The sequence below is a fragment of the Acomys minous genome (assembly GCF_964271855.1).
Source record: "Acomys minous genome assembly, chromosome: 3".
NCBI classification, from domain to species: Eukaryota; Metazoa; Chordata; class Mammalia; order Rodentia; family Muridae; genus Acomys; species Acomys minous.
The window spans coordinates 78,222,480-78,244,682 of record NC_140485.1 but is presented as its reverse complement, the minus strand read 5'-3'; the positions used below and the strand labels follow the sequence as shown (position 1 = coordinate 78,244,682).

The 22,203-nt window shown below is 43.8% G+C and overlaps 1 long non-coding RNA gene across 1 annotated transcript; it reads right to left on the bottom strand.

Moving 5' to 3' along the window:
• Positions 1-750: 750 nt before the first annotated feature.
• Positions 751-22,195, bottom strand: LOC311594189. The gene is made up of 5 exons (XR_014777983.1): positions 22,063-22,195; positions 11,943-12,094; positions 10,698-10,787; positions 1,648-1,755; positions 751-1,452 (listed from the first exon to the last, which is right to left on the bottom strand). It is a non-coding gene; the product is annotated as an uncharacterized lncRNA (long non-coding RNA).
• Between the last annotated feature and the right edge of the window lie 8 nt (positions 22,196-22,203).

Below are 22,203 nucleotides of genomic sequence, written 5' to 3'. Positions count from 1 at the left end.
GATACCAAGGGTTTAGCCATTTTTAAAAGTCTCTTAGGTCTCTAGACCAGGCCTCAGAGGCTGAGCTGTCAGAGTGGAACAGGAGCTTGGAAGTAAAAGGCAGTCTGATTTATTCCATTTCTTAATTTATTTTTATTGTGCGTGTGCACGTGTGTTAGAGTCAGGAGGCCCCTGTGAGGGTCAGAGAACAATGTAAGAAAGTCAATATTTTCCACCATGTGGGGGCACCAGGGATAACAAGTTGTCAGGCTAAGTGGATGTTTCCTCACTGAGCTGTGTCACCTGTCCCGTCCCTCGGGGCAAGTTGAACAGGGTCTCTGAAAGAAGGAGTGGGGATTGAGGGGGACAGAGACATGAAGAACGGAGCCAAGACAAGTCCTGAAAAAGGCTTTAAGGTAGCACAGCATATACAGTTAAAAACAAAACAAAACAAAAAAACCACCACAAACTCTTGTTAAAAACACACTTCCCTAGCCCCCCAGGCAGGTTGAAAAGAATACATTCCTCTGAATAGTTCCTGTCAGAACTTCCTTGTTCCTCTCAGTGGTAGACAATCCAAAGATCAACAACTCAAAGGACACAGCATGCAGCCTAAGCACAGCGACCTCATCTAGCAAAGGTCAACAACTCAAAAGTTACAGCATGCAGCTTGAGTACAGCCCCCCACAAATCACCCTTCCTTACATTTTTATGAAGCGTCTGTCTTAGGTTGGTAAACTAAAAAAAACAAACAAACAAACAAACAAAAAAACAAACAAAAAAAAACCTTCTTACCTGGCATCAAGGTCGCGGATACAATTTTCATGGGTCTCTGTCTTAGGTTGATAGGGATTTCTAGTCACTCTTACCCGTCTTTGGCTGCATTCATGTCACACAGGGTTAGGGGACTGTTTCAGCTCTGTACCATGCACTTGTGCTTGTATCAGCTGCAATCGCTGAGGCATGAACTGTGTCAGGCAAGGAAGGAAGGCACAGGCTATAATTTCAAGCCCCGCCATCCCCGCCAAGGATAATCCATATCGCAGAATCCTGCTAATTCCACAAAGATGATGTTGAATGCAAATGCAACTAAATCTAACCACATTTATACTCATAAGGAGTAACACAAATCCAGAGAAATCCAGCATGGCACCTGCTCAATTGTCTCAAACCACTTAACCTCTTCCTAAAGTACATGAGACATTTTTTGTTAAGTCATTAATGTAATAATTAGCAGTCTGTACAGTTTTGAGTTAAAGCAACAGCAGAAGCAATAGTAAGTACAAGAATAATAACATTTTTTACCACTCGACAGCACATAAGGAGCATCAACACAAGGCATGGCCAGTCCTTTTTCAGTTCTCCACAGTCCTGCAGATAAAGCTGACTCTAGCAATTAGGGTGAAAAGGACTCGTACGGCTTGCAGCACTCCTGTATGAGGCTTCCAGAAGAGAAATATTCCACAGAAGACTCTGCAAGGCACAGTACAGTCAGGTTGGTACATTCTCAGGGTCCTCAAGGAGGATGCCTCACAGGTACTGGAACACTTGAATTCTCCTTTCCGTTCATATACAGGGAAATTAAGCAGATGAGTGTTGTTGACAGACACCAAGACTTCTATGTTATCCCAGGAAACAGGTTGAAGAAAAGGAGGACCAGAAACATACATCCAATAAACCTTCGCTTCCAACATCATGATCATCATCAGACTCATCCATGCCAGCATCCTCTAGATGCACAAGCCTCTTGGGTAGCCAGCATGCAGCATCATGTTCCTGTGAGGAAATACAGAAAGAGCCTCAACCCCGTATTAATACTGAGTTGGGTCCATTCCACTGTCCAGTTAAAGGATCCTTCTATGTCACTCTAGCGAAGGATGACTGAGGATTCCTATGCCAGAGCCAATCAGCTGCAGAATTCCCTTTTGGCATAAAGTAATAAAGAATTTAAAGTAAAGAGAACATGACTCAAAGCATTTTTAGGTGATCGGGGATATAGCTCCACCTTCCTTACTTTTTGTGAATAGTTTTTATGGTAGAGTGAGCTTGTGCCACCATTGCTTGTCCTTGAGGATTATAAGGAACACCTGTGATATGCTTTATAGAAAAAAAGTCACAGATTTTTTGAAAAGCTTTGCTAACATACCCTGAACCATTATCCGTCTCAATAGCCTTAGGCACACCAATCTAAGAAAAATCAGGCCAACAATGGCCAATAACATATTCTGTAGCTTCCCCAGGCTGGAGAGAACCAAGTATATACCCATAATAGGTATCTATGGAAACACGAACATGTTATAACTTTTCAAATTCAGGTATATGTGTAACATCCATTTTCCAAAGTTGATGAGGTATTAGCCCTTTGGGATTAACTCTGAAATGTGGTACAGGTTAAAACTGGGGACAGGTGAGGTATGTCTTTACTGTATCTCCAGCTTGTTCTTTTAGTGTTGGACCCCACGGCCGAATCTGTCAGCCCTCAGAGGCCTTGAGGACAGAACCGAGCCTGGCTCGAGTTTCAACAACAGTCTCTGGTAAATACTTCCACGTAAGAATGACTCAGCATGGCCCAACCGGACACATCCTGGTGCAAGCCCTGCCTACCAACAGCCAAGTAACACGAAATGATTGGTCCCACAGTATACCCCGCCCACTCCCTATACGTCTTGTAAGAAAAACCCACCATAATAAAATTAAGAGACTCTGACGAGACTCCCAACTCAGTGTATTTTTACTCTGGGTGTCGTGGGAGGAGGCTGGGTCATCGACACTCACCATTACGGTCAGGCCCCAGGGAGAGGAAATGGCAGGCCCGAGTCCCCTCCTGTTCCAGACCTACCTGGCGGCCCAAGAGACCCAGCACGTTAATAATCCCATATTGAAGTCTTAGGCTTTGGCTATTAACATGATGTAAATCATGGGGTTTTTTTGAGCTTTTTCTACATTTGTAAGGTGTATCAAATTTCTAGTAGCTGCATCTGCCAACCATTACCTGTAGCCAAAGGTCCAGGTAACTCAGTATGAGCTCCTAAATGTCTTATAAAAAAAAAAAAGATGTTTTCTCTTTTGAATAGCCGTTTGGATTTGTGAAAATAATCAAGTAGTCCATGATTGGGTTGGATGTGTCCTGTAGTTTCTAACTGAGGAATAGCCTCTGCTACATAAGCACTATGCGAATATAAATTAAAAGGACAAGAGTTATAATGCTGAAAAACAGCAGCTACCACTTGTAGTTCTGCAATTTGAGCACACTTAGCAGAAACAGAAATAATATGCCTGTCTCTCAACTATATAACTAGCTTTTCCATTAGAAGATCCATCAGAGCCGGGCGTGGTGGCACACGCCTTTAATCCCAGCACTCGGGAGGCAGAGGCAGGTGGATCGCTGTGAGTTCGAGGCCAGCCTGGCCTACAAAGCAGGTCCAGGCCAGCCAAGGCTACACAGAGAAACCCTGTATCGAAAAACAAACAAACAAACAAACAAACAAAAAAGAAGATCCATTAGTAAAAATCAATAAGCCATCTGCTACAGGTTGGAATTGAGTTATTTTTGGAAAAATAAGTGGATGTCTTTTCAAAAAGTGTAGAAACGAGTTAGAGGGATAAAGATTATCAATATTCCCACAGACGTGGGCACAGGCTAATGGCCAGTCAACAGTATTAGCAAACAGCCAATCCTGTTGTTTCTTAGAATATCGCTAGTTGGGGATGGTAGGCCATATGGCCAATGTTCAGCCATCTTGTCAGAGCCTAGGTTTCTATCTCTCCAGCAGTCTGTCATTTACCAGAAACCAGCTGACCCTGTCATGGTTCGGCAGTTAGGCTAAAGATAAGATTTAGATGGAGCCACTGTTGTAGTTTAGCAGTCAGATTAGATAAAGATAGCAAAATATTCAGTGTGGTAGAACGTTGTGACCTGCTTGGAATTCCTCGTGTCTTGAAATAGCCTGCAGCTGGGTTGCCATAGCAATATGCTTCCCTGCCCCATGCCTTATAAAACCTTCTATCTGAAAAATAAAATTTGAGAGCTTGATCAATGACTTGCTCTCCTTCTTCGTGTCTTGTGTTCTGTCCCTATACAGGAAAATTCTCCTCCCAAGTGTTAGTCGAACCCCCGCTGGCCGGGGCAATGCTGAATAATAAAATTAGGTTCCTTGTAAAAATATTTTCTTCCTTGTAATCGACGTATATGAATCAATTTTGTAATAGCCAAATAATATGATAATATTACTTTATTGGGAGAAGATGGAAAATTTTCCCACATAAGAGGAGCCTCTTGCCAAAATACTGCAGTAGGTTCTATATGAGTGGCTAAAATAATACACTCCAAAGGCCTGTCATAATCTACATAGGTTATGGTTTGATGGGAAATAGCCTCTTCTACTGACGTCATGGCTTTTCTAGCTTCAACTGTAATTTGGGGCGAATTTGGAGAGGAGTCTCCTTGTAAAAGTTCAAATAAAGGCTACAAATCTCCAGTTGTCAACTTTAAATAAGGACTTAACCAATTTATATCACTGAGTAATTTCTGAAAATCATTTAAACTCTTTAACTGATCCACTCTCAATGTGATCTCTTGGTATTTGATATGAGAAGGAAAAAGCTGAAAATCCAAATGCAAATATGGTTGCACTTTTTGAACTTTTGGGGGAGCTACCTGCAGACCAGACAGAGATAATTGAGTCTCCATAAAAGCAGAACATAAAAGTACTTGTTTTCCATCCTTCCCAGCAATAAGTATATCATCTATATAATGAATAATATACAAATTAGTATATTTTTCTCTAACTCTTTGTAGAACTGTGGCTACAAACTTTTGACATAGGGTAGGACTGTTGGCCATTCCTTGAGGCAGAACCTGCCAATGCTATCTTTTCATTGGTTCTTTAAAATTCACAGAAGAGGGCTGGAGAGCTGGCTCAGAGCCAGTTAAGAGCACTGGCTGCTCTTCCAAAGGTCCTGAGTTTAATTCTTAGCAACCATATGGTAGCTTTAAAAAAATTACAGAAGGTACAATAAAAGGAAAGAGAGGTCAATCCTTTGGATGTAAGGCGATAGTGAAAAAAACAATCCTTAAGGTCTATAATAATTTTGATATTATTCTTGAAAACAGCTACAGCAAAGGGTAATCCTGGCTGCAGTGCTCCCATAAGTTGCATAGTTTTATTAACTTTTCTTAAATCTTGTAACAACCTTCATTTCCTTGACCTTGAGTCTTTTCAGTAGTAAGGGGCCACTGATCCACCCATACAGGTTCATCCAATTTGTAGATTATACCATCAGCATGGTGCTGCAGGGTCGTCAACAACTCCTAGGAAAAACTTGTAGTCCCTAAATTTCCCCTAGCTTGGACAGGGTGAACAATACCTGTTTCATGCTTTCCTAACCATTCTCCTGGCAGATAGCCTTGCTGCAGCATTTGTTGCATAACTACTTCATTTGGACTACACATCAGAATCCCTATTTGTTCCAAGATGTCCCTTCCCCATAGATTTACTGGCAATCCTTCCACAATGTATGGCACGCACTACCTTGATTCCCTCCTAAATCTTTTCAGGTGAACAGATCATCACTCTGATCAGGGTTTTGAGACTGACCGATTCCTCTTAGGCTGGTAATGGTATGTTTTTTTAGGCCAAAGAGCAGGCCAATACTGTCCAGAAATAATAGTGGCATCTGCCCCCGTGTCCATAAGGCCCCAAAAATGCTTTTCCATTTAGAAAATGCTTTAACTGAGGGCGTTCTTTACCTATTGGTTGCATCCAATAAACATAAAAAGACCTCAAACCTTGATTTCCTCTGTGCCTCCTGGCAGCTTTGTTAGGTAGTTAAGGCATTGCAATCAACATTAAATGAGCTGTGCGCTATTGAGGCTGAGTTACAGAAATGCCAGTAGGTGAGCTAGTCATAATTTTTATTTCTCCAGTACGATCAGAGTCAACAACACCTGGTGCTACATGTAATATTCTCATAATACGGTAGCTTCTTCCTACAATTAGTCCCATCATCCCTAGAGGGTTATGATTCATAAACTCCAGTAGGTAAGGCTTGCATTCCCATTTCAGGGGTTAAAACTGTGTGGGTGGAGGGATTATGGTCCAATTCTGTGCTTCCTGGGGTTGCTCTGACAGGTTGTAAAATGTATTTGCGGGGCTCTGAGGAACAAATTTCATGGCCTCATAAACTTGTTTTGGGTTCTTGGGGGGCCTGGGGCTGGCCCAGACTCCTGTTTCCCTGCTGCTTAGGCAAAGGCTGTCCTTGAGCTCCAGTTCGAGATTTGCACTTATTTTTTTTTTAAAGATTTATTTATTTTATTTATTGCATATGAGTGCTTTATCTGCAGAAGAGGGTGTTAGATCACATTATAGATGGTTGTGAGCCACCATGTGGTTGCTGGGATTGAACTCAGGACCTCTGGAAGAGCAGGCAGGTGCTCTTAACCACTGAGCCATCTCTCCAGCCCCAGAGATTTGCACTTATTAACCCAATGCTTACCCCGCTTGCAACGAGAGCAAACTCCAGGGGTAGTTTTATTACCCCCTTTATTTATTTATTTTTTAAAATATTTTATTTAACTTTAATCTATGTACATTAGTGTGAGGGTGTCAGATCTTGGAGTTATAGACAGTTGTGAACTGCCATGGTGGGTGCTGGGAATTGAACCTAGGTCCTTTGGAAGAGCAGGCAGTGTTCTTAACCACTGAGCCACCTCTCCAGCCCCATTACCCCCTTTACTGTTGTCTCTAAAGATGTGTGGACAACTTTTAAATTATTGACCTTGCCGACCACACCCAAAACATCCTAGCCATCCTTTCACTTGGTGAGCGAGCATAGACTGTACTGTCATTCTTTGTAAACCTGCAGCCATAGCCAACCCTTGATTGTAGGATGGGCCAATATCAGCACACAATTTAATATATCCTGTCAAATGATTTTTAATTCTGTAGGGCCTAGCCGCAGCACGACAAGGAGCACCGGCATTTTCAAAGGCTAATGGTTTCGCAAAAGGACTTACATTTTGAGGATCGCCAAAAATTCTCTCTGTTGCTTGAAGCAGCCTATCCACAAACTCCTCATATGGCTCACCAGGGCCCTGCTTTAACGCTGGATAAGCTAATGCTCAGATCTCCTTTACCACGCAGTTTGTTCCATGTTCCTCGAGTAGGCACAGCAACTTGTGCATGCACTCCAGGAGGATAGTTAATTTGATGACTGTGCAGCAACGTCTTGAGTGGATGTAACAACTGTCAATAAAGCGATGTTGAGCGATGCTGGGCAGAAGGACAGGAAGTGGAAGGCGAGACGTCCTCAAGAGGGGGAGGAGCTGGAAGTTGACAGAGTGGACATGTGACAGTTGATGGAGAATTGGAAAAGAAAGTGGCCTGGGAAGTACCAGACTGGCAAGTACTTGGGATATATGTAGGTTATGGGGATTAGAGTAGCTTATTTTAGTTCTGCCGGGTGTAGTGCTTGCTGCTTTGAATTTCGTTTCAGTCTCTTTGTGCCAATTCTTGGCTTCGTAGGCTGAACAGATATGTTTAATTGTTAACAAATTGGTGCTCAATGAATTTAGTGTATCCACATCCTTGAAAAAGGATATGTTGGCTGGGCATGGTGGCACATGCCTTTAATCCCAGCACTCGGGAGGCAGAGGCAGGTGGATCGCTGTGAGTTCGAGGCCAGCCTGGTCTACAAAGTGAGTCCAGGACAGCTAAGGTTACACAAAGAAACCTGGTCTTAGCCGGGCATGGTGGCGCACGCCTTTAATCCCAGCACTCGGGAGGCAGAGGCGGGCGGATCGCTGTGAGTTCGAGGTCAGCCTGGTCTACAAAGTGAGTCCAGGACAGCCAAGGCTACAAAGAGACCCTGTCTCGAAAAACAAAAACAAACAAACAAAACCCCCCAAAAAAAGAAAAGAAAAAGGATATGTTGTTATAGTTTGGTGGTGGTGGGGAGGATAGCTCCCAAAGAGAAAACCTAAATAATAAAGTAGAGACTTTGTTATAACTTAGTGGTTTAAAGAATAAGGACACAATAATACATAGTTTTTCGGCTTTGTTAATGTTCTTTTAAATGATGCTGTGATACAAATAGGAGAGAGAGAAAACATGATACTGATTATTACTACTATTTTTATTTTAATCATTCTAGCTTTCTATAATTCTTCAAAAGAAAAGGCTTTAGAGAAAAATTGCAAAAATTTATAGATTGGACTGAGGAAAATGCTAGGGTATGGGAGACAAAGCAAAATGAAAAATATGAAATTTGAAAACAAATCTTAGAAGACAAGTTAGAAGGGCTTATAACTAAGAATAATAACACTGAGAGAGAGGAAAATGCTTTAGAAAAAAATTATAGATTGGACTGAGGAAAAATACTAGGGTATGGAAAATAAAGCAAAATGAAATATATGAAATTTGGAAATAAACCTTAGAAGAGAAGTTAGAAAAGCTTATAACTAATAATAATAATACAGAGATAGAAACTGAAGAAAGAAGGCCAGACTATACAATACAACTCTGTAACAAGACTATAAGGTAGTCAATATTTCTTTAAAAAACAAAAATGATTTACCCAGCCATCATAAGGGAACTACCAGATGTGGAAAATCCACAAGGTTATCAGGGTTTTGAATGGCAACCTATAGAGGCACAAGAATTAAGAAGGTTTAAGGAGGCAATAAGGAGTTATAGTTTACACTCACTGTATGCCAAACAGATAATTAATAACTGGGCCACATGGAATCACATAATTCCAAAAGACTGGAGAGATCTGATGACTGCCATCTTAGAGCCGGGTCCCCAATTACAATGGCTGGCATGGTGGAAAGATGAGGCCTCACTAGTGGAGCAGTGCAATAGGACTAGAGGCGTTGATATTGTCAAGGATCAGTTGTTAGGTGAAGGCCCATATTCTGAATTAGCAGTACAGGTTGCCCTTGATGATAATGTATTAGATCAATGCCAAACAATAGCCATGAATTCTTGGGAGCAGGGACAAACGGAATTATTTACAAAAATAACCCAAGGTTCATATGAATCTTTCACTGACTTTTTACAGAGAATAACCAAAGCTCTGAATAGAACCATAGCAGACCCAAACACTAGAGAAATTCTACTTTCATCTCTAGGTTTAAAAAATGCTAATGTTGCATGCAAAGAAGCTATTAGACCATTGAGGGCAAGTACTGCACTTCTTTATGTGTGGATTAAAATGACTTCAGACAGAAGTAAATACTCGTCATTCAGTTATAATGGACAAAAAACTATAGGAGACATCAAAACACAAAATGCTCACTGCTGTGACTGTAAAAATTCAAATCATAATGAACAAACCATTTCTAAAGATAAATTATCCTACAATGGTAATAACTCAGGGAAAATATTTCCTATAAAATGTAAAAGATGTGGAAGAAATGGTCATATGGCTCATGAATGTAGGTCACCCAAGAATACCCAAGGCAATTCCCTAATTTTGGAAAACTGACTAAGGGGCTAAGCACAAGTCCCAACAAAAAACATGAGTCATTTGTTTCCTGTTCACCAAAAAGGGATTATTCTAAAGGACAGCAAGAAAATTCAAGGTCTAACAAAACAAATAGTTTTGCTACTGAAGGCTTAGAAAACCCATTTAATGGAGACAAAACTGCTCTTAGAGATAAAATGTACTGAAGATACTAAAAAACAAATATTTTGGCAAACTACCATTAATGATAAGAGATCAAAATTAAAATTACAATTAGATGACATTGAGATTGAGGAATTACTAGATACTGACGCAGATGTCACTATACTTTCCCCAAGATTCCTGGCATCCAATTTGGTCACTTCAAAGGGTATCTACACAGTTCCTAGGGATTGGAACATTATCTCAAATAAAACAAAGCATCAGATGGCTTAAATGCACAGGGCCAGAGGGATAAACAGGAAAATTAAGGCCATCCGTGGCTGATATAGCCATAAACTTATGGGGAAAAGATCTGTTACAACAATTGAAGACCCAGGTTAACATCCCTCCATTTTCAGAAACAAGCCAGAAAACAGGTGATACTCCTGATAAAAAAAAATTAAAAGTATAAAAAGGGGTTATCAAAGACAGTTACAGTCTGTCCACATTGTCCATAAACAAGATATAACAGGGGCCAACTCTTCTGAATTATATTAGGAAACCACTGTTGATAAAACACCTACAACCTTGCCACTAAAGTGGTTGTCTGACCCAACCTATTTTTTTGAACGATGGTCTATGACTAATGAAAAATTACAGGCACTAAAAAAGCTAGTCCAAGAGCAACTGGAGGCTCAACATATAGAAGAGAGCAACAGCCCTTGGAATTCTTCTGTATTTGTCATCAAAAAGAAACTTCACAATCCGGAATCCCACTGCCTTCCTTATTACCTAAGGAATAGCCTATCACAGTGATTGACCTAAAAGATTGCTTTTTCATGATTTCTTTACATGAACATGATAGAGATTTGCCTTTTCAGTACCTACTTTTAATAGAAGCTGCCCAATAAAGAGATATCATTGGGAAGTTTTGCCACAAGGAATGTTAAACAGTCCTGCCTTGTGTCAATATTTTGTACAACAGCCATTTGAGATAATTCACAAGAAATTTCCTCAATCCATAATTTACCATTATATGGATGATATCTTATTGACTGATTCAGATGCAAGTATATTAGGACAGATTTTTGATGAAATAAATAGAATCTTACCTTGTTGGGGATTACCGATTGCCCTCCAAAAAGTGTAGTGTTTGCAGCTTTGAATTACGTTTCAGTGTCTTTGCGTCAGTTACTGGCTTCCTAGGCCGAAGAGATATACGTTTAATTTTAACAGATTATGTTACCCTCAGATGGCCCTTCTCCTGCTAACATGTTAAAATTCCATTGAGGATTCCCTGGTTGAGCATTAAGTTCTGCAATCCTTTTTACAGCATCCATAAAGTCTTCTCTCCACAACAAATAATCAATCTTCTTTGCTTAAACATGGTTTACTAAAGGTTTTCTAATGAGCAGGAGTGAGATTAGTATCCACGAGTGCATCAACCATTGCTGTGGTAAATGGAGGTCCAGGCCCATACTGAGCACAAGCAGTCTTTAATTCTCTGATTTGTTTCCATTCTATAGGGGCATACTGCCCTGAGGATCTAATGTCTCTACAACCGGAAAAGCGACCTGACCATCCATCTCCTGTCCTGTATCTCTGTCTCTCTGTATGGCAGTCTCTAATGGCCACAACCGGAAAAGCGACCTCACCATCCATCTCCTGTCCTGTATCTCTAGCTGTCCGTATGGCAGTCTCTAATGGAGACACACCCTGAGGACTGTTTCGTATGAAATTGGAATCCTTTCCTTTTTGTCCCCAAGGATTTTTCTCACCATCATCACAACTTTTTATTCTTTCTAATTCTTTCTCTAGTTGTCTGGCTTTTTTTTAGCTAAGCTAACCCTTTCTTCCAGGGTTTGAACCTGTCCTCAAAGTTCTTCATTAGGGTCCTGTTGAGCCACAGAAAAAGGTGGAGGCACCATAGGCAGAGGCCGCCAGTTAGGCTCATGATAGCAAGGAGCCTCTTCCCCCCCCCCCTTCTCTTCTTCATTATTAGTTCTGGATTCCCTCACTTCTCCCAAGACCTCTTCAGCTTGGGATATTAAATCTCTTATTCTGTCACTTTCATGTCAGAGGTCAAGAACACCCGATCAAAGCCCAAAGTGAAAAAGCCATGGCAGGTGTCTCTTCAGGTCCATTTGTAATATAGTGACCCTGCAATCTTTCACCAACTTTATCCCACATCCCTAAATTACTTCCTCAAGAAACCATGAACATACTTCACTGACAAAAATCTAAAAACTTCACCAATTTTTCGGTTTTTACCATTACTCCTCATGTTTTAAGCATACGTTCTAATGTCTGTCTGAATGAATCTTTACTGCTTATTCTGTTTTCGCTGCTCACCTTACCTTACCGTTTCTCCACAAAGCAGGCAACTTTGGTGAAACTTCTATTTTTACTTCAAGAGCACTGTCCAAAGCAGCATCCGTCACTTAATCCCTTGTTTCCCGGTCCCTGTTCAGGCGCCACATGTCCCACCTTGCAGGGCAAGTCAAACAGTCTCTGAAAGAGGGAGTGGGGATTGAGGGGGACAGAGACATGAAGAATAGAGCCGAGACAAGACCCAATCAAGGCTCAACTTTATTTAAGCAAGCACAGCTTATATAGCAAAACAAAACCAAAAACAAAACCAAAAACAAAACCAAAACCAAAAACCAAAACAAAACAAAAAAAACCAAAAACCCCACAAGCTCTTGTTACAAACTCCCTTCCTTAGCTGCCCCCGCCCCCAGGCTGAAAAGAATACATTCCTCTCAATAGTTCCTGTCAGAACTTCCTTGCTTCTGTCAGCGGTAGACAATCCAAAGGTCAACAATTCAAAGGTCACAGCATGCAGCTTTAGCACAGCTCCCCAAGGCACTCCCAGTCTGTTTAAATACCACCTTTCCCCAATAGTTAGAGACACTGATGATAGGTCAATCTATCTAGAAGAAATAGCAGTTTACAACATTCAGAAAGAAGACTGCCTGGGATACAGAGTAGATGGATGTCAAGCTAGCCTGAGCAACTTAGTAAGACCCTGTCTCAAAATTCAAAACAGCTAGGGCTGGGATTGTAGCTGAGTCAAGAATACGCAAAGCCCTGCACTCAATCTCCAGTGCCTCATAAATAAAGCCAGGCATGGCGGCAAGCAGCAGTTCAAGGCCATCCCCAACTACAGACTGAGGTCAGGGATAGCACAGGCTCCACTGAACAGCTCCAGCAGCTCCCAGCACTTGGGAGGCAGAGACAGGAGGAATGCCTTAAATTCGAGGCCAGCCTGGCCTACACAGGGGTACAGGTCATCCAGGTCCACATAGTGAGAAAAAAAGCTGGAAAAACAACAAGTAAAATAATCTTAAGGGTTGGAACGATGGTTCAGAGTTTAAGAGCACTGGCTGCTCTTCCAAAAAGTCCTGAGTTCAATTCCTAGCAACCACATGATGGCTCACAACCATCTATAATGAGAGCTGATGCCCTCTTCTGGTGTGCAGGTATGCATACAGTCAGAACACTGTATACATAATAATAAATCTTAAAAAAAAAAAAAAGAAAGAAAACTCTCTCAGCCCCACAACTGAACACACTTTTAACCAACACCCCCCCAGGGGGTGTATTTCGAGACAGGGTTTCTCTGTGTTGCCTTGGCTATTTTAGACTCACTTTGTAGACCAGGCTGGCCTGAAACTCACGAATTTCCTCCTGCCTCTGCCTCCCGGAGTGCTGGGGTTACAGGTGCGCACCATCACCCCAGGCTTAACCAACTTCTTATAATGATGGTTTTATAATATCATGTTGTATGGAGAAAATTACGATAAAGTTGTCTTCTACTGTTTGTAATTTCATGTGTTATATAACTATTTTCTTGAGAGAAGAAAACTTTTGCATTTTAGTCATTATTGTGTTAGACTTAAGTCCTAGGGCTGGAGAGACTGTTCTGTAGTTAGAACAGAGAATTCAGGATGCCAAGAACCCACATGGTGGCTCATATAATGCGGTCTCAAACTCCACTTCCAGAGAATCTGACACCCTCTCCTGGTCTCCATGGGCACTGCATGCAAACGGTACACAGACATACTTGCAGGCAATATAACCATATGCATAAAATAAATACAATAAATCATTTTAAACAGTCCTAAGTGGATATGCTGTCGCTGCCTGTAATCCTAGCCCTTGGGAGGTGAAGACAGGCAGATGTCACATGACATCTGATCCAAGAACCTTTTGTTTTTTTGTTTTTGTTTTTCAAGATTGGGTTTCTCTGTGTAATAGCCCTGGCTGTCCTGGAACTCACAGCAATCTGCCTGTTTATGCCTCCCACGTGCTGGGATTCCAGGCACACACAGCCGCACCAGGTCCAGCCCAGAATCTTTGGTTTTTTTGTTTTTATTTTGAGACAAAGTTTCTCTGTATAAGTCTGGCTATCCTGAAACAGGTCAGCATGTGTCCTGTGTTCTGGCTTCAAACTCAGAGACCCTGTAACCTGTACCTCCCGAATGCCGGAATTAAAGATGTGCCACCACTCCAGGCGAGACGATTTTTAAATGTTTAAATAATAAAAAAAGAATTCTGCTTCTTCTACTTTTATTTGTATAAATTCACATTTAGAAGAACTTTCCACAGATTAGCTTCTAAGTCAAGTACTTTCATATTCTTTTTTAAAAAGAGTTTTTACTTATAGTCCCTTGGAATGGAAAGGATTTACAGGAAACCTGTACATAGTGATCTGGCCTCTGTTCCTGAGACTCCTCCAGAACAGCTTGTCATGTACAGGACAGTTACTCATTTTGTTTTTGTTTTTGTTTTGTTTTGTTTTTCAAGACAGGGTTTCTCTGTGTAGCCTTGGCTGTCCTGGACTCGCTTTGTAGACCAGGCTGGCCTCGAACTCGTAGCAATCCGCCTGCCTCTGCCTCCCAAGTGCTGGGATTAAAGGCGTGCGCCACCACGTCTGGCTTTAGTTACTCATTTTGAAATGCTTATGAAAGTAACTGCAGGGCTGGAGAGATGGCTCAGTGGCTGAGAGCATTGACTGCTCTTCCGAAGGACCTGAGTTCAATTCCCAGCAACACATGGTGGCTCACAACCATTTATAATGAGGTCTGATGCCCTCTTCTGGCCTGCAGGTATATGTGCAGCTAGAGCACTGTATACATAATAAAAATAAGTAAATCGGGGGCCGGGCGTGGTGGCGCACACCTTTAATCCCAGCACTCGGGAGGCAGAGGCAGGCGGATCGATATGAGTTCGAGGCCAGCCTGGACTACAAAGCAAGTCCAAGACAGCCAAGACTACACAGAGAAACCCTGTCTCAAAAAACCAAAAAAAAACAAACCAAAACCAGAAAAAAAAAAAAAAAAAGGAAATTTCTAAACTTTTCATGTATCTTTGTAAAATCATAACACTCATTTCTCTTCCCCACCTCTTTGGCCTTTGTGCAGAAGTAGCATAAGGAAAGGCACATTAAACTTTGGAAACTGTCACAATAAGACACACACCTTGCCGGGCATGCTGGCGCACGCCTTTAATCCCAGCACTCGGGAGGCAGAGGCAGGCAGATCTCTGTGAGTTCGAGGCCAGCCTGGTCTACAAAGGGAGTCCAGGACTGCCAGGGCTAAAATGCAGAAACCCTGTCTCAAAAATCCAACATCCCCCTCCCCCCAAACGGAACAAAATGGAGGTGTCTGGGGGCAGAGTTTGATGGTGCAGCAAATACTCTGTGGCGTGCAAGGCCTTCACTTCTACCACAAGCACCACCAAGAAAGATAATAAATAAGCAAACAAACAACAGCATCAGAACAATTAGCTATGACGCAGTCTGCAGGATCAGCACTGGGGCCATCCTCAGTACATAGTAACTTCAAGGCTAGACACTGTCTCAAAAACAACACCCACTTAACCCCCAAAAAGAGAGGAGAGAGCTCTGATATAAATCCCCCTGATTCAGGAACCTGTTCTTCCCGGCTGACATCCACAGCCATGCTGGAGACCTTGGTCCCAGGGGTTGATGAATACAAACGTAGAATGCCGCAGGGACAACAGGGACCGACAGCTCAGAGGTTTAAGAGTCAAATGACAGGGCTGGAGAGATGGCTCAGAGGTTAAGGGCACTGCCTGCTCTTCCAAAGGTCCTGAGTTCAGTTCCTAACACTCACATGGTGGCTCACAAGCATCTGTAATGAGATCTGGTGCCCTCTTCTGGTCTGCAGGTGCACATGCAGGCAGAACACTGTATACATAATAAATAAGGTAGGTGGATCTCTATGAGTTCCAGGCCAGCCTGAGCTACACAATGTGTTCCAAACAACCAGAGCTACATAGTCCCTGCCCCAAAATAAATAAAATTCTTTTACGATCTATTTAGTTTGTGTGTTCTGTTTGCATGTATGTCTGTGTACCATGTGCAAGCACTGCCCACAGAGGCCAAAAGAGAGCATTAGATCTCCTAGACCTCGGCACTAGGAGTTGAACCTGGCTCCTCCGGAAGAGGAGACAATTCCTCTTAACCACTGAGCCCCTCACTAAATCCTTTTAATCGCATCTTTAACGTTTACTTACTTAAGTTATTGAGGAGGCACTCGCTCCCCACTGTGTGGTGAGGGCTTCAACTCATGGCGGTCAGAAGAAACTTGCCATCATCAGTTCTCTGCCTCCACCACGTGAGCGGCAGCAGCAGGTGCTTCTGCTCTTTGATCCACCTCAACAGTCCCTAGGTCCCCTTCAAAGCTGAGAACAGAACCTAGAACCTTCCACGTGTTCCACATGGAAGGCAAGTACTCTTCCCACAGAGCTATACCCTGACCGGAAAAACTGTTTTTACTCCCAAATGAAATGCACACCACTCCACGACAGTACTTAATCTGTGTCTGGGAGCCAGAGGACATGAAGGAAAGAGACTGCAGCATCCCCACCGAGGTCTGACCACACCCTTGCAATACTTCCAAGTTAACGTGCAATGATACAAATTCACTGAAATATGCCTTTGAGGCATAGAAAGAAAATCCTTTTTACAAAGTCTAAACAAAGGGGTAGCTGATGCTAAGAAGCCTTTCCAGATACAACTTTCAGTGATGTTCCTTTCCTGCAGGTTAAATAAACCCCAAATGTTGCCTAAGTTGTGGGTTACTGGGCACATGTATACACACACACACACACACACTTTCAAAGATACATAAGCCTTAAATGGCAGAATGCCAAGGAAGTGAGTAACCTCTAGGATTACCATGCACAGGTGTGTGTGTGTGTCCATGTGCACGCGCTCACATGGAGGTCAGAGGACAATGTGTGAGTTGGTCCTCTCCTGGTACTGCGTGGGTCACCAGCTTTGGAAGTGAATGCCTTTATCCACTGACACCTTTCAACATCGTAACTTTTTTTTTTTTTAAGATTTATTTATTATTACGTATACAGTGCTGCCTGCATGTACATTTACAGGCTACAAGAATGAACCAGATCACATGACAGATGGCTGTGAGCCACCATGTGGTTGCTGGGAATTGAACTCAGGACCTCTGGAAGAACAGTCAGTGTGCTCTTAACCTCTGAGCCATCTCTCCAGCCCTCATAACTTTCTTATTCTTGGAGACAGGGTTTTATTATGTAGTCCTGGCCAGTTGAGTTCACACATATCGGCCTGCCTCTGCCTCCCGAGTGCTGGGAGCTCTTTAAACAGATGAACAATCTGGTGGTTACAGACTAACACTCGGCACCAGAGGTGAAACTGACACACTGTGAAATTCTGACCTGCTGTCTTGTGAGCACAGGCTACTCACAAAGGCTTTGACCGCTGTAGGTAGCTTTGACTCTCCAAAGCCTGCTGTCTCCACAGAAGAAAAAAACCCGAGGTTCAAAGGGTTTGGCAAACTCACAAAAGGTTGACCTGTTGTCATGCCAACTTCCAGAGCCACACGGTTCCTGCCGCATGGAACTGCTGCCTGAATTCTTGGGGTAGCTCAATCAATGGGCTCCCCAGTCTAACAAGGCAGTCCTTTAAAAGTTGGGAGGGGGGCTAGGCATAGTGGCTCACACCTTTAATCCCAGCACTTGGGAGGGGCAGAGGCAGATGGATCTCTGTGTGTTAGAGACCAGCTTAGTCCAGACGTCAAGTTCCAAGCCCAGCCAGAACTATATAGGTGAAATTCTGTCTAAAAAAAAAAAAAAAAAGATAAACCAGGCGTGGTAGTGTACGCCTTTAATCCCAGCCCTTAGGAGGCAGAGGCAGGCGGACTGCTGTGAGTTGGAGACTAGCCTGGTCTACAAAGTGAGTCCAGAACAGCCAAAGGCTACACAGAGAAACCTTGTCTTGAAAAACCAAAAAAGAAAGAAAAATTAAATATGGGTCCGACAAGATGGGTTAGTGAGCTTGACAGCTTGAGTTCAATTTCCAGAGTCCTGTCCATTCCCGTCTGACCGCCTCATGCACCTACATGCATGCATCCACACACAAAAAAATAATAATTAAAAAAAAATAATAATGCAATAAAATAAAATAAAATAGTTTTTAATAAACAGGCTTTCATGGGGCTGGAGAGATGGCTCAGAGGTTGAGAGAACTGCCTGCTCTTCTAAAGGTCCTGAATTCAATTCCCAGTAACCACATGGTGGCTCACAACCATCTGTAACAAGATCTGGTGCCCTCTTCTGGTGTATATACAGGTAAAACACTGTGTATATATGATAAATAAATAATTAAAAAACAAAAACAAAAATGGGCTTTCATGTGGCTTGATGGGCAAACTTGCTGGCATGCAGGGGTCCCTGGGCTCTCCCCCAGCACAACACAGTGGCAGAGGTAGACAAGTTAGGCAAATGACTGACAACTCAAAAACTAAACGAAAGCTAAGCCACATGCAGCTGACCAAGAGGGCAGTGCAGCTTTTAAGCAGCTAGGTGGAAATTAATAGGAGGCGAAGACAAGAATCTCTCATGTGCCACAATCTCCATCCTGAGGGCTGGCCTGCTGTGGCTCCTCCTCCACCCACCTGACCTCTAAGCTCTTCCAAACTCTCAGAAGAGGATCCTGCTGCCCAGTGCCTTTTCACAGGAGGGGACTGTCTGTCTCCCGCCTTCAGTCCGCCACTCTCTTCCTTTCCAATAGGATTCCTCTAACACTCACTTGCACCTCTGTGACCAAGCACCCTAGAAACCAGCAAGGAGAAAGCAGAGCCTCCTGGGCAAGCTTCTCAGACCTGCAGGTCTCAGCTAAGGAGCAGGGAACAGAATTAAGGAACCAGCAGCCACTTCCCCTCTCCTGCAGAGGTCAGGACCCCTAACTCGTTATCGGAAGGGATCTCTCCTTCCAGGGAAGAAGAAGGCAGTTCTTCTACTTGGCTTTGTTTTGTTGTGTCTTCTTTTGATCTGAGACAGGGTCACACCACTTAGCAGCAGTTCTCAAGCCCCTGGGTGGAGATGCCTTTGGGGGCTCGCATTTCAGATGTCCTGCCTATCACACATTTACATTAAGACTCAAAACAGGGCCTGCAAGGTGGCGCATGCGCCTTTAATCCCAGCACTTGGGAGGCAGAGGTAGGCGGATCACTGTGAGTTCGAGGCCAGCCTGGTCTACAAAGTGAGTCTAGGACAGCCAAGGCTACATACACAAAGAAACCCTGTCTCGAAAAACCAAAAAAAAAAAAAAAAAAAAAAAAGGCTCAAAATAGTAGCAAACACAGTTATGAACTAGGAATGAAAACAATTTTATGGTTGGGGCCAGTACAACATGAGAAACTGTATCAGAGGGTCACAGCGTTAGGAAGGTTGAGAACCGCTGCTCTATTGCTAAGGCTGACCTTGAACTCATGATTTTCCTGCCTTTACCTCTGGAGTGCTGGGATTACTGACATGCTGTCAAGGACACCTCCAAGTCAATGGGTTCCTTTTTCTTTTTATTTATTTATTTATTTATTTTTTTGGTTGTTTTTGTTTCATGGAAGTGCATGGAGTACCGAGCCTAGGGCTTTGCGCTTTCAAGGCGAGAGTTATACCACACCCCTACATGTAGCCTTTTTATTTTTTTCCTCTTTTGAGATAAGGTCTCACAATGTAGCTTTGGCTGGCCTGGAACTCACTCTGTAGACAAGGGTGGCCTTAAGCTCACAGAGACCCGCCTGCCTCTGCTTCCAAGTGCTGGGATTAAAGGTGGGCGTCACCAGGCCCTGCGCAGTTTCTTTGATCTGTGGGGGGAAAGGAGGGAGGGTTTCTTTCCACAGTAATAGATGTCTGCATCCAGGCTCCGTATCCCTCCCTAATCCTGGATTTCACGGTCACACTTGCTTGAGAAGAAGGCGTGTGCCAGGTGTAGCAGGGCACACATGTAATCTGAGCACTCAGGAAGCTGAAGTTCAGCCCGAGGAGTCCAGATGAGACATACAAGACCTCCAAATCTCATTTTTAAAAAACTAGAGAGAAAACAGCAACGGCATACCACCAGGCGCGGTGACTCCTGTGTGTAGTGCTATGTGGGAATACGAAACAGGACTATCCTTGTGCTCAGGAGATTGAGACCAGCCTGGGTAAACAGAGAGACTTTGTCACAAACCTAACACCCCCAGTTGGAGAAGGTTTTCTTGTCAAAATTATCAACAAGTCTAGCCAAAGCTGCTCCCAAGCACAACACTACAGCTCAAAATAAACTCATGGCAGCCCGCTCTGGCTTGGAGCGCTCGCTCGGATTTCCGCCACTGTATTGTTCCATTGTTGCCAATAACCACCCAGATCCCCGGAAAGGGCACCTCCATGTCCCGATTTTCCAGAGCAGCGCTGTCAAAAGTAATCTCACACAAGCTTTAGCTCCGTGGTGCACTTAAATTAACCCAGGAGTGGAAATGCCTCATGTAAAGATGCACACATCTTAATCTGTATTTACAGCGGAGACTGACCTGGCAACTGTCAAATTCATGGCATATTTAGGCTAGGGGATGTTTACGAGAAACCCTGACACAGAGCTAGGCCCCGTCACCCCAACCTTATATCCTTCCAGGAGAGGGTTAGGGAGACTCCAGGCTCGTCAGCTAGCACACACTTGCCTCTGCTGCAGGCCAAGGGGACAGGACACTCATCTGAGCAGCCCTAGGAACACTGGCCTAGCAGACTGCGGCTGGTGGGATGTGCCTGTGCCTGCCCCAAAGAGAAGATGTGGCTCACTCCCTACAGCACTGTTTCGCAGCTCCAGGCTCACCTGGCTGCCCCTCTATCTCCTGACCGGGCCTCAGCTACATGGTGGTCCCTAATTCTTGCACAGTGGTCAAGGCCTGGGAGGTTCCTACCTTTCTTACCCAGGTCCTCTCATCTCCTTTCTTCTCCCAGAGGTCTACTGACGGAGGAGGTCTTGGCTAAGAAATCGCCTGTGACCACCTCCCTGGGCCATGGTTTCCCCTCGGTAAAAGGGAGGGTACTAGGTACTGGTGGTATTTTAGGTGGAACTAGCATGGCTCTCTTGGTTTTAAAGCATTTTCTGGCAAGATGAGCTTCCAGAAAACCCAGGTACACCGTAAGAGGCATTTAATCAGCATCCTGACTGGCTTAGGGCTTTCTGGAGAGGAAAATTTAACTTTTGTTCCCAGTTTTGGTTTTCTTTTCTTTCTTTCTTTTTCTTTCTTTCTTTCTTTTTTTTTTTTACTAAAGTGCAATGAAAAACAAAAAAAGTTGAGCCTGATGTAGCAACGACAACTACAGCCTCTGTCACTTCAGGGTAACTAAAGCAGGTGTACCATTCTAAGTATGACCTAAGCTCGACAGTAAAATAATGGTAATAGCATTAAAAGAGAGAAAAAAAAATAAGCAGGGTGTGGTGTTGCAGACCTGTAATCCCAGCACTGGGGAGGCGGAGGCAGGCAGATCACTATGAGTTACAGGCCAGCCTGGTCTACAAAGCGAGTCCAGGACAGCCAAGGCTACACAGAGAAACCCCATCTCCGAAAAACCAAACCTAATCAAAAAGAGAAAAAGGAAAAAGAGCAGACTGTTGCAGTGCTGTTGGTCCTAGCAGGAGAGTCTCAGATCATAAACCCAGAAATGGCCTCTGTGCGCTGGAGTGGCCTCTGTGCTACTAATGCAGAGAACCAGAGACAGACAAGACACAGGGGCAGGGAACTTGGAGACAAGGAAAAGCTGAGGGGAAAAAAGACACAAGCCTGGACCTCTGTAGGCGCCTAGATTCACCCTCCATCTCCATCTGGGGCTGGCCACCAACGGAAAGGCACGGGCTCTATCAGCAGAGACACCTGGGCCAAAGGACACAGGGAGATGTTAAAGAGTCAGGGCCCAGCGAGTAGCAGCAAACACCTCCACAGAGCGGCGCGCTGCCCGCCTCACCCAAGCTCCTGGGGCGCAGCCTGTACTCACCCCTGGCCGACCCTCTGCGCCAGGCCAAAGTGGCCTTGTCCTCAACCAAAGCCACAGGTCCCTTAGCACCTGGGAATTAAGTCTCCGGACCTACTGGGCCTCAGTTTCCCCATCACCACACGGGGCAAGCACTCAGAAGAGGAGACGAACTTACAAAGGTCCGGGGACTGGCACACCCTTTGTGCCCCGGTGGCGCCCCTACCCCCAAGCGAGGCGCACACAGTAGGCGCTCCGGAAACGCTCTGCGAAAGGAGGAGCGGGCCACTTCCTGCCCTCGAGCTGACTCCGGGA